The following is a 13,057-nucleotide window of genomic DNA, read 5'->3' on the forward strand; positions in this document are numbered from 1 at the left end:
CAACTTTTGTCAACACACTCATTTTTTCAACCAATATTTGAAACTAGTAGCTCTTAAATTGTTTTGCAGTGTTTAATTTAGAATTTCTATTTTATTTAAACATTATTAAATTCATACTTGATATATGCTTTGTTATATTTTACCTTTACTATATATAGTAAAACTACATTAGTTTTTTAAATTTTTATTGGAGTATAGTTGATTTATAATGTTGTGTAAGTTTCTGCTGCACAGTAAAGTGAATCAGTTATACACATACATATATCCACTCTTTTTTGTACTCTTTCTCCATATATGCCATTATAGAGTATTAAGTACAGCTCCCTGTGCTATACAGTAGATCCTTATCAGTTATTTATTTTATATATAGTAGTGTATGTATGAAACTTTTATTTCATCTCTGTGTATACTGGGTCATGAAGTAAAATGTATTTTTTTCAGTGTGGGGATCACATTAATAAAACATTGCTTTTGATTATTTATATTAAGAGGTGGCATTACTTGTTCATAGGCTATATGCACTTCAAGAGTTCTCATAGCTCCACATGTGCACCAACATGACGCTCAAGCTTGGTTAAGTTTTTACAAATGAGATATAAATGGTACCTCATATTAGTTTTAATTTTTATTTCCTATTTTAATTATTAGGGCATACCAAAATGTGTTTGACATCAATCAAACAGCATAAAAACAGATGCATAAACATGGCCCATCCACAATTCACAGCCTATTTTTCCTTTCTCATCTAAGTCTCAGCCTCCTTCAATATTCAATTTCTACCTCCTCAATGAAGCTTTCCCCAGCTATCACAGTAATTTCTGCTATTTCTAAATTTCTGTATTGCCTACATTATTCATTTGACACATAACAAATTACCTAGTCTTACTGATTATCTATGTACACATACTATCTCTCAAGCTAGGTTATAGTAAATGTTTATGAATGAGACTGACACTGAATGATAAATTCAATCATATGAACACTAAGACTGAAATACCTACAGGCCTATCCTTTCAAAGGAGAACTGACAAAAATTGAGCATCCTCACCTATTCCGGAGACTATCAGGAAGGTGCGACACTAGATCAAATGATTTAAGGTTCAGAAGGGTTTGCCCAATAATGTGAACTAAACTTAACTTGACAATATAAATGACACCAATAGCAAGCCCTTTCATGAAAATTATTTAATATATTAAAATGTTGGCATTTGAGTGAATTTAGTAATCCACAGGACAAATATAGACTTAATTTCTAAATAAAACACAAAATACAGTGGGAACTTAGTTAACCAAAACTATCAAATTTTGATAATTAGTTTAATAATTGGTATTACATATTATAATCATTAAAGTAGTAAGTTACACAAAGATGTACTCCCAATGGAATAGGACTGATAAACTCTCAAAGATCTGTTAAATTTTGTATAACTCCAAACATTTTCCTGATAAAATATACCCTCAATGATCTAGTTTCTATAATGAAAGCACAGGTATATATAGTTACAATTCATTTATTTTGTTTTCTTTTTTACTGAGGTATAGTTGATTTATAATAAATTATGTAAGTTTCAGGTGTATAACATGATTCACAATTTTTAAAAGTTATACTCCATTTATAGTTATTATTCAAAATGGCTATATTCCCTGTGCTGTACAATATATCCTTTTAGCTTATTTACATTATACATAGTAGTTTGTACCTCTTAATCCCCTACACCTATCTTGTCCCTTCCCCTTTTCCTCTCCCCACTGGTAACCACTAGTTTGTTCTATGTGAGTCTGTTTCTTTTTTGTTATATTCACTAGTTTGTTTTATTGTTCAGATTCCACATATAAGTGATATCATATATTATTTGTCTTTCTCTGACTTACTTCACTAAGCATAATACCCTCTAAGTCCTAAATTTAGCTCCATGAAACCTTTTCAAACAAACTTTTCTGGATACAGTAGAGTACATTCTTAATGGTCTGCCTTGAGTTAATATTAAAATAGCAAATAGAACTCAGAGGAACCATAAAGCATAAAGAGTGACAAGAGGAAGTATGTCTGAAACAAATAATTTATTACGGATAAGCCAGGAAATGAATAATTCAAATCATGGTCAAAAGAAGTCTACAGAGTAAGAAGAAAATGATCGTGAATATGAAGCATTTTCGAAAAAAAGTGGGGTGTGGCAGCAGTGGCACAGAAGACCTAAAACTGTAGGAGGCAATACTTGAGCATAGTTAATATATTATTTATATGACCTACTTTCAAATGCACATAAAAATTTTAATAAAAAAACAGAAAAGTAATGAAACCACAACAACTAAAACAATGGTAAATGAAGAAAGGGGAAGGGGTGAGAAATTAAATGTAAATGAGAACCAAAACTTATCTATGAGCTTCCTAGAAGGTAAGGAAAAAGAGAAATATAATGTTTAAAAAAATCATCTAATTGAATACAATACACTCGGTTATTAGCAGAGTCATGTTATCTAATAGAATACTTAAAGGAGAAATTTATTACAAGATTTACTTTGTAACTAACAGCAACAAAGGTAAAGCGTAGTCTTACCAAAAGAAGATATATGGCAATTTTTACACTATTATCAATGAAATATGTTATATTATTAGATTGTTCTATGAAAGATTTCCTGCAACTAGTTAAAAAAAAAGTGTGTGTGACTTTCTAGTAGTTTGACTAGAAACATAGTTAAGATTTAAATAAACTAAAGGAATCATCATTCTTAACTGTTACTCTATTCCACAGACTACAAGTTTAGAAAAGTAATGGCTATTGAACATTACTCAGTGGAAAAACAAAAACATAATGGAGGGACTTCTGGCTTCCAATCCAGGATGTAGAAACTTGGAAGTTGTCTCTCCTTTTCACACAACATGAAAAAAGCTGAGCAAACTGAAAATCAACACCTCTTCCTAGAGTCATCAGAGAACTGAGGTCATAGGGCAAATTGCTGTTCCCCAAACTAGAGAGACAGGCAGATACAGAGAATGACAATTTAGCAGAGCAAAAACCCAGAAGAATGGAAACTCCATGGAAACCAGTAACAGGGTAGGAAAATCAAATTTGCAATTAACAAATTACTGGAGGATCAGTGTGGACATATTTGAGAGTTAAAATGTCTGGGAGGGCCCAGTCTAGAGGAGTTCCCATAATTTCGTGAATTCTACACACAGGAGCACAATCGGATTGTCACTGTGAAGATCAGAGAAAAGTCCCTTCCTGCTTTCTGTGGGAGGAGAGGGAACACAGACATTTAAAAATATGCCCTAGCGGGGAGGAGTCAAGATGGCAGAATAGGAGGACGTAGAATTTGTTGCTCCTCGCAAGTACATCAAGAATACATCTACAAATAGAACAATTCTCATAGAGCACCTGCTGAACATTAGCAGAAGACTTTGGAACCTAAAAGGACAAGAAAAATCCCCTCACAACTGGGTAAGATGAAAGAAAGAAAAGAGGAATCAAAAATGGGACTAGCACCCCTGGCGGGAAGCTGAAGGTGAGGAGAGGCCCCTGCAACTCAGAAATTCTAACTCCCTCATGGTGGGAAAATCAGCTGGGAAAGAAAAGGACCTTCGGGGGAATCAAAGGAGAACGCAGCCATTGGTCAGTGGAAGGCAGGACAAAGTAAGAACTGCACACATGGTCTACACCACAGCTCTGTGCATTCCAGCCTGAGTCATGAGTCACCTATTGCAAACAAGGTCTGGGTGCTGGAAAATGGGGTTTGGAGTGAGGACCCAGGGAGAGGACAGCTGTTGGCTACAAAAAGACAGCCTGAAGGGACAGGAGTAAGGAGCTCTACAACCAGGAGAGTTTGTGGGAATAGTTCCAGACACCATAGAAGCAAGGCGTCACTCTTGAGTGGTGTGCAAAGGGTGGGGCCACCATTACAACACCTTTGCAGCCGGCTTCTGCCTCTCCGGGCACAGCAGAGGGGACAGGAATGAGGGAAGCACAGCCAGGAACGCCCCTAGAGGAAGCGTGGACTGCCTGGAAGGTGAAGTGCCATTGCTGAGTGGCGCATGGGGGCGGGGCAAGGCAGCCACCACCCTCACACACCAGCTCCTGCATCCACGGGTACTGGGAGGGGGACTCCCACCAGAGCCAGTGCGCCACAGTCTGTTGCAACCGCCTGCTGGTCCCGGCTGCCGCAGGTAACTCGCACACACCCCAATTGTGGCCACCCCCCCCAACTGTAGCCGCCGTACCCCTCCCTGGCCTGAATAAGTGTGAGCCAATCAGCTGCTGCTTCCACTCCCTCTTGCCTGGGCAAGGAAGGAAGGTGGCACACATGCAGAGAAGGGATCAAAACCGAAGCTGAGCCCCAGGGACAGTGCAACTAAGGAAGAGGAACGGAAATCTTTCCATGCAGTTGCAGAAGCTGCAGATTAAACCCCCAAGATCGGGTTGGTAAATCTTGCATCTGTGAGATACCTGAATAGATGAGTGTTCCAACAATTGAGTTCAGTATAGCCTTCACAGCAGTGGACTTTGAGGGCAAGTACACCCGAGAGTCAGGCCAGGTCAGACTCTGAGCTGACCCCACAGTGCCCACAGCAGGTGTAGAGACCTATGCAGAGGTATTGGAAGGCCTCCCTGGGAGGCGGGGATTGGCTATGGCTCACTGTGGGAGCAAGGACACTGAGAGAGGATGCCCCAAGAAAATATATTTATTACTGTTATGCTTTTATTGTTTGTTTCATTCTGTTCAGTTGTTGGTATTGTTGCTTTAATTATTTTTTATCTTTTATTCTTATTTTTTTAATATATATATTTTTAATTTTTCTATTTTTATTTTACTTTTTGGTTGTTTTGGGGTTTTTCTCTGGTTTTGGTTCTTTGATTTTTGTTTTATTTTATTTTTAATGCTTTCATGTATATATTTTATGTTTTCTTCACTTTTTTGTTTGCTTCCTTTCTGTTTTATTTTTCATTTTTTGTTATTACTTTAGTCCATATTGATTTCTCTCATTTTTGAATTCTTTTGTTTGTCTGTTCTCTTATTTTTTTTCTGTGTGTGTGTTGTGTTGTTGTTGCTGCTGTTCCTTTGCTTTTGTTTTTGCTATTTGTCTTAGGCTTTATTCCTCTGTTAGTTTTCTTTACTTTTCGGGTTTTTTTCTTTCCTTTTTTTTCTTATTTCTCTGGTCACACTGTGCAGCTTCCAAGGTCTTGGTTCCCCAGCCAGGGGTCAGGCCTGGGCCTCCGTGATGTGAGCACAGAGTCCAGCATGCTGGACCACCAGAGAATTCCCAGGACCAGGGAATATTAATTGGAGTGCGCTTTGCTGGAGGTATCCATATCAACACCAAGACCTGGCTCCACCCAACTGCCTGCAGGCTCCAGTGCTGGACACCTCACACCAAACAACCAGCAAGACATGAACACAGCCCCACCCGTCCACAGACAGGTTGCTTAAAGTCATACTAAGCTCACAGACTCCCCAAAACACATGACCTGATGCAGGCCTGCCATTAGAGGCAAAACACTCAGATCCACCCACCAGAGTGTAAGCACCAGTCCCTCCCACCAGGACACCTACACAAGCCCCTGGACCAACATCACTCACCAGAGGGCAGACCACAGAAGCAAGAGGAACCACAACCCTGCAGCCCACAGAAAGGAGACCATAAACAAAGCAGGTTAGACAAAATGAGATGACAGAGAAATATGCTGCAGATGAAGGAGCAAGGTAAAATCCCACAAGACCAAACAGATGAAGAGGAAATAGGTAATCTACCTGAGAAATAATTCAGAGTAATGATAGTAAAGATGATCCAAGATCTCGGAAACACAATGGAGGCATGGATCAAGAAGATAAAAGAAATATTTAACAAGGACCTAGAAGAACCAAAGAACATACAATCAGTAATGAACAGCACAATAAATGAAATGAAAAATACCCTAGAAGGAATCAATAGCAGAAAAACTGAGGCAGAAGAACAGATAAGTGACCTGTAAGACAGAATGGTAGAAATAACAGATGCAGAGCAGAATAAAGAAAAAAGAATGAAAAGAAATGAGGACAGTCTCAGAGACCTCTGGGACATGAAATGCACCAATATTCGAATTATAGGGGTCCCAGAAGAAGAAGAGAAAGGGAAAGGGCCTAAGAAAATATCTGAACAGATTATACTCAAGAACTTCCCTAACATGGGAAAGGAAATAGCCACCCAAGTCCAGGAAGCACAGAGAGTCCCATACAGGATAAATCCAAGGAAAGACATGCCAAGACACATGTTATCAAGCTAAAAAAACTTAAATACGAAGAAAAAATATTAAAAGCAGCAAGGGAAAAGCAACAAATAAACTACAAGGGAATCCCCATAAGGTTATCAGCTCATTTTTCAGCAGAAACACTGCAGTCAAAAAGGAGTGGCAGGACATATTTAAAGTGATGAAAGGGAAAAACCTACAACCAAGACTACTCTACCCAGCATGGATCTGATCCAGATTTAATGGAGAAATCAAAAGCTTTACAGACAAGCAAAAGCTAAGAGAATTCAGCACCACCAAACCAGCTCTACAACAAATGCTAAAGGAACTCTCTAGGCAGGAAACACAAGAGAAGACCTACAAAAACAAAACAATTAAGAAAATGGTAATAGGAACATACATATCAATAATTACCTTGAATGTACATACATATCGATAATTACCTTGAATGTAAATGGATTAAATGCTCCAACCAAAAGACAAAGACTGGCTGAATGGACACAATAACAAGACCCGTGTATATGCTGTCTACAAGAGACCCACTTCAGACCTAGGGACACATACAGACTGAAAGTAAGGGGATGGAAAAAGATATTCCATGCAAATGGGAATCAAAAGAAAGCTGGAGTAGCAATACTCATACCACACAAGATAGACTATTATTTTTTTTTATTTTATTTTTTGGCTGTGCCGGGTATTACTTGCAGCAGGCAAGATCTTCGTTGCAGCATGCAGTATATTTAGTTGCAGCACACGTACTCTTCATTGCAGCATGCAGGCTTCTTTCTAGTTGTGGCACGCAGACTTCTCTCTAGCTGTGGTACATGGGCTCCAGGGTACGTGGGCTCTGTACTTGTGGCACACAGGCTCTGCAGTTGAGGCGTCCAAGCTCAATAGTTAAAGCATGCGGGCTTAGCTACCCCACGGCATGTGGGATCCTAGTTCCCCAACCAGGGATTAAACCTGCATCCCCTGCATTGGAAGGTGGATTCTCTACCACTGGACCACCAGGGAAGCCCGAAGAGAGACTTTAAAATAAAGACTATTACAAGAGAAAAGGAAGGACACTACACAGTGATCAAGGGATCAATCCAAGAAGAAGATATAAGAATTGTAAATATTTATGCACCCAACTTAGGAGTACCTCGATACATAAGGTAAATGCTAACAGCCATAAAAGGGGAATTTGACAGTAACACAATAATAGTGGGGGACGTTAACACTCTACGTACACCAATGGATAGATCAGCGAGACAGAAAATTAATAAGGAAACACAAGACTTAAATGACACATTAGACCAGATAGACTTAACTGACATTTATAGTACATCCCATACGAAAGCAGCAGAATACACTTTCTTCTCAAGTGCACACAAAACATTCTCCAGGAGAGATCACATCCTGGGTCATAAATCAAGTCTCAGTAAATTTAAGAAAACTGAAATCATATCAAGCATCTTTTCCAACCATAACACTATGAGATCAGAAATCAATTACAGGGGAAAAAATGTAAAAACCATAAACACATGGAGGCTAAACAATATGCAACTAAATAACCAAGAGATCACTGAATAAATTAAAGAGAAAATCAGAAAATAACAAGAAACGAATGACAACAAAAACATGACAACCCAAGACTTATGGGATGGAGCAAAAGTAGTTTCTAGGATGGAAGTTTATAGCAATACAATCTTACCTCAAGAAACAAGAAAAATCTCAAATAAACAACCTAAACTTACATCTAGAGCAACTAGAGAAAGAAGAACAAACAAAACCCAAAGTTAGTAGAATGAAAGAAATCATAAATACCATAGCAGAAATAAACGAAATAGAAAGGAAGAAAACAATAGCAAAAATCAATAAAACTAAAAGCTGGTTCTCTGAAAAGTAAACAAAATTGATAAACCTTTAGCCAGATTCCACAAGAAAAAAGGGAGAGGACTCAAATCAATAAAATTAGAAATGAAAAAGGAGAAGTTACAGCTGACACCGCAGAAATACAAAGGATCATAAGAGACTACTACAAGCAACTATATGCCAATAGAATGGACAACATGGAAAAAATGGACAAATTCTTAGAAAAGGACAACCTCCCAGGACTGAGCCAGTAAGAAATAGAAAACATAAACAGACAAATCACAAGTAATGAAATTGAAACTGTGATTAAAAATCTTCCAACCAACAGAACTCCAGAACCAGAAGGCTTCACACGCGAATTCTATCAAACATTTAGGGAAGAGCTAACACCTATTCTTCCCAAACTCCTGCAAAAATTGCAGAAGGTAGAACACTCCCAAACTCATTCTACAAGGCCACCATCACCCTGATAGCAAAACCAGACAAAGATATCACAAAAAGATAACTATGGGCCAATATCACTGATGAACATAGACACAAAAATCCTCAATGAAATACTAGCAAAATGAATCCAACAACACATAAAAAGGATCAAACACCATGATCAAGTGGTGTTTATCCCAGGGATGCAAGGATTCTTCAATAAACACAAATCAATGTGATACACCATATTAACAAACTGAAGAACAAAAACCATATGACCATCTCAACAGATGGTGAAAAGGCTTCTGACAAAACTCAACACACATTTATGATAAAAAAACTCTCCAGAAAGTGGGCATAGAGGGAACCTACCTCAACATAATAAAGGTCATATACAACAAACCCACACCCAACATTATTCTCAATGGTGAAAAACTGAAAACATTTCCTCTAAGATCAGGAACAAGACAAGGGTGCCCACTCTCACCACTATTTATTCAACATAGTTTTGGAAGTCTCAGCCATGGCAATGAGAGAAAAAAAAGAAATAAAAGAAATTCAAAGTGGAAAAGAAGAAGTAAAACTGTCACCATTTACAGATGATATGACACTATATATAGAAAATCCTAAAGATGCCACCAGAAAACTACTAGAGCTAATCAATGAATTTGGTAAAGTAGCAGGATACAAAATTAATGCACAGAAATCTCTTGCATTCCTATACACTAATGATGAAAAATCTGAAAGAGAAATTAAGGAAACACTCCCATTTACCATTGCAACAAAAAGAATAAAATATCTAGGAATAAACCTACCTAGGGAGACAAAAGACCTGTATGAAGAAAACTATAAGACACTGATGAAAGAAATTAAAGATGATACAAACAGATGGAGAGATATGCTATGTTCTTGGATTGGAAGAATCAACATTGTGAAAATGACTATACTACCCAAAGCAATCTACAGATTCAATGCAATCCCTATCAAACTACCACTGGCATTTTTCACAGAACTAGAACAAAAAATTTTACAATTTTTATGGAAATACAAAGACCCCGAAGAGCCAAATCAATCTTGAGAAAGAAAAACGGAGGTGGAGGAATCAGGTTCCCTGACTTCAGACTATACACAAAGCTACAGTAATCAAGACAACATGGTACTGGCACAAAAACAGAAATATAGATCAATGGAACAGGATAGAAAGCCCAGAGATTAAACCCACGCACCTATGGTCAACTAGTCTATGACAAAGGAGGCAAGGATACACAATGGAGAAAACACAGTCTCTTCAATAAGTGGTGCTAAGAAAACTGGACAGCTACATGTAAAAGAATGAAATTAGAACACTTCCTAACACCCTACAAAAGAAAAAAAAAAAACTCAAAATGGATTAAAGACCTAAATATAAGACTGCACACTATAAAACTCTCAGAGGAAAACAAAGGCAGAACACTCTGTGACATAAATCATAGCAAGATCTTTTTTGACCCACCTCCTAGAGTAATGGAAATAAAAACAAAAATAAACAAATGGGACCTAATGAAACTTAAACGCTTTTGCACAGCAAAGGAAACCATAAACAAGATGAAAAGACAACCCTCAGAATGGGAGAAAATATTTGCAAAGGAAGCAACTGACAAAGGATTAATCTCCAAACTATACATGCAGCTCATGGAGCTCAATATCAAAAAAAGAAAAAGCCCAATCAAAAAAATGGATGGAAGACCCAAATAGACATTTCTCCAAAGGAGACATACATATGGCCAACAGACACATGAAAAGATGCTCAACATCACTAATTATTAGAGAAATGCATATCAAAACTACAATGAGGTATCACTTCACACCAGTCAGAATGGCCATCATCAAAAAATCTACAAACAGTAAATGCTGGAGAGGGTGTGGAGAAAAGGGAACCTTCATGCACTCTTAGTAGGAATGTAAACTGATACAGCCACTATGGAGAACAGTATGGAGGTTCCTAAAAAAGGAAAACTAGAACTACCATACGACCCAGCAATCCCACTACTGGGCATATACCCTGAGAAAATCATATTTCAAAAAGACACATGCACCCCAATGTTCATTACAGCACTGTTTACAAAAGCCAGGACATGGAAGCAACCTAAATGTCTATCAACAGAGGAGTGGATAAAGAAGATGTGGTACATATATATACCATGGAATATTACTCAGCCATAAAAAGGAACAAAACTGGGTCATTTGCAGAGACATGGTTGGACCTAGAGAGCATCATATAGAGTGAAGAAAGTCATTAAGAGAAAAACAAATATCGTACATTAAGACATACATGTGGAATCTAGAAAAATGTCACAGATTATCTTATTTGCAAAGTTGAAAGAGAGACAGAGACGTAGAGAACAAATGTATGGATACCAAGGAGGAAAGGGTGGGGGCGGGAGGAACTGGGAGATTCAGATTGACATATATACACAATCGATACTATGTGTAGAATTGATAACTAATGAGAACATACTGTATCACACAGGGAACTCTACTTTATGCACTGCGGTAACGTAAATGGGAAGGAAATCCAAAAAAGAGGGGATATATGTATAAGTACAGCTGATTTATTTTGCTGTACAGTAGAAACTAACACAACATTGTAAAGCAACTATGCTCCAATAAAAACTAATTTAAAAATAAAATAAAATAAAATTTCTCCTAAGTATATACTTCTTAACAAGGTCTCTCCTCAAGAGAAATTATTTTACCAAAGCCTGCTGGGATTTTACCAGAGACTAACCAACCCCCAGGATGTAAAAACCCAACTCCAAAACCCTCTAGCCTTCCAATCTTTCCTAAGGGAGAAAAAACTGAGAAGCACTTGTGAAGGTCAGAGCCTAGGGGCACAAGCTCACTAAAAGACTGAGACCTAAACATAAGACTATGGAATACTTCCCCTCCCCAGACACCTCACAATAGGTTTCATCAATAGGGCTTTGGTATAATAAAAGGTAATACAACTGAAAGAACTTTGTGTTTCAGATGATATCTAAGAAGTCTCTCAAGAAAACAAAATAGATAAACAGCCAGACTCATCAAGAAAAAAAGGGAGAAGACTCAAATCAATAGAATTAGAAATGAAAAAGGAGAAGTAACAACTGACACTGCAGAAATACAAAAGATCATGAGAGATTACTACAAGCAACTATATGCCAATAAAATGGACAACCTGGAAGAAATGGACAAATTCTTAGAAATGCACAACCTGCCAAGAATGAATCAGGAAGAAATAGAAAATATGAACAGACCAATCACAAGCACTGAAATTGAAACTGTGATGAAAAATCTTCCAACAAACAAAGGCCCAGGACCAGATGGCTTCACAGGCGAATTCTATCAAACATTTAGAGAAGAGTTAAAACCTATCCTTCTCAAACTCTTCCAAAATATAGCAGAGGGAGGAACACTCCCAAACTCATTCTACGAGGCCACCATCACCTTGATACCAAAACCAGACAAGGATGTCACAAAGAAAGAAAACTACAGGCCAATATCACTGATGAACATAGATGCAAAAATCCTCAACAAAATACTAGCAAACAGAATCCAACAGCACATTAAAAGGATCATACACCATGATCAAGTGGGGTTTCTTCCAGGAATGCAAGGATTCTTCAATATACGCAAATCAATCAATGTAATAAACCATATTAACCAATTGAAGGAGAAAAACCATATGATCATCTCAATAGATGCAGAGAAAGCTTTCGACAAAATTCAACACCCATTTATGATAAAAACCCTGCAGAAAGTAGACATAGAGGGAACTTTCCTCAACATAATAAAGGCCATATATGAAAAACCCAGAGCCAATATCGTCCTCAATGGTGAAAAACTGAAACCATTTCCACTAAGATCTGGAACAAGACAAGGTTGCCCACTCTCACCACTCTTATTCAACGTAGTTTTGGAAGTTTTAGCCACAGCAATCAGAGAAGAAAAAGAAATAAAAGGAATCCAAATCGGAAAAGAAGAAGTAAAGCTGTCACTGTTTGCAGATGACATGATACTATACATAGAGAATCCTAAAGATGCTACCAGAAAACTACTAGAGCTAATCAGTGCATTCGGTAAAGTAGCAGAATCCAAAATTAATGCACAGAAATCTTTGGCATTCCTATACACTAATGATGAAAAACCTGAAACTGAAATCAAGAAAACACTCCCACTTACCATTGCAACAAAAAGAATAAAATATCTAGGAATAAACCTACCTAAGGAGACAAAAGACCTGTATGTAGAAAATTATAAGACACTGATGAAAGAAATTAAAGATGATACAAATAGATGGAGAGATATACCATGTTCTTGGATGGGAAGAATCAACATTGTGAAAATGATTCTACTACCCAAAGCAATCTACAGATTCAATGCAATCCTTATCAAACTACCAATGGCATTTTTCACAGAACTAGAACAAAAAATTTCACAATGTGTATGGAAACACAAAAGACCCCGAATAGCCAAAGCAATCTTGAGAACGAAAATGGAGCTGGAGGAATCAGACGCCCTGACTTCAGACTATA

General features: G+C 37.6%; 1 protein-coding gene across 2 annotated transcripts in view; it reads right to left on the reverse strand.

Annotated features, from left to right (window-relative positions):
- The window catches only part of CNTLN (centlein), a 334,860-nt gene that overhangs the window by 232,789 nt on the left and 89,014 nt on the right, over positions 1–13,057 (reverse strand). The window lies entirely within an intron of this gene.

The sequence above is a fragment of the Delphinapterus leucas genome, chromosome 6 (genome assembly GCF_059928025.1).
Source record: "Delphinapterus leucas isolate spDelLeu-1000000601 "Yukka" chromosome 6, BTC_Dleu_Yukka2, whole genome shotgun sequence".
Classification (NCBI taxonomy): Eukaryota; Metazoa; Chordata; class Mammalia; order Artiodactyla; family Monodontidae; genus Delphinapterus; species Delphinapterus leucas.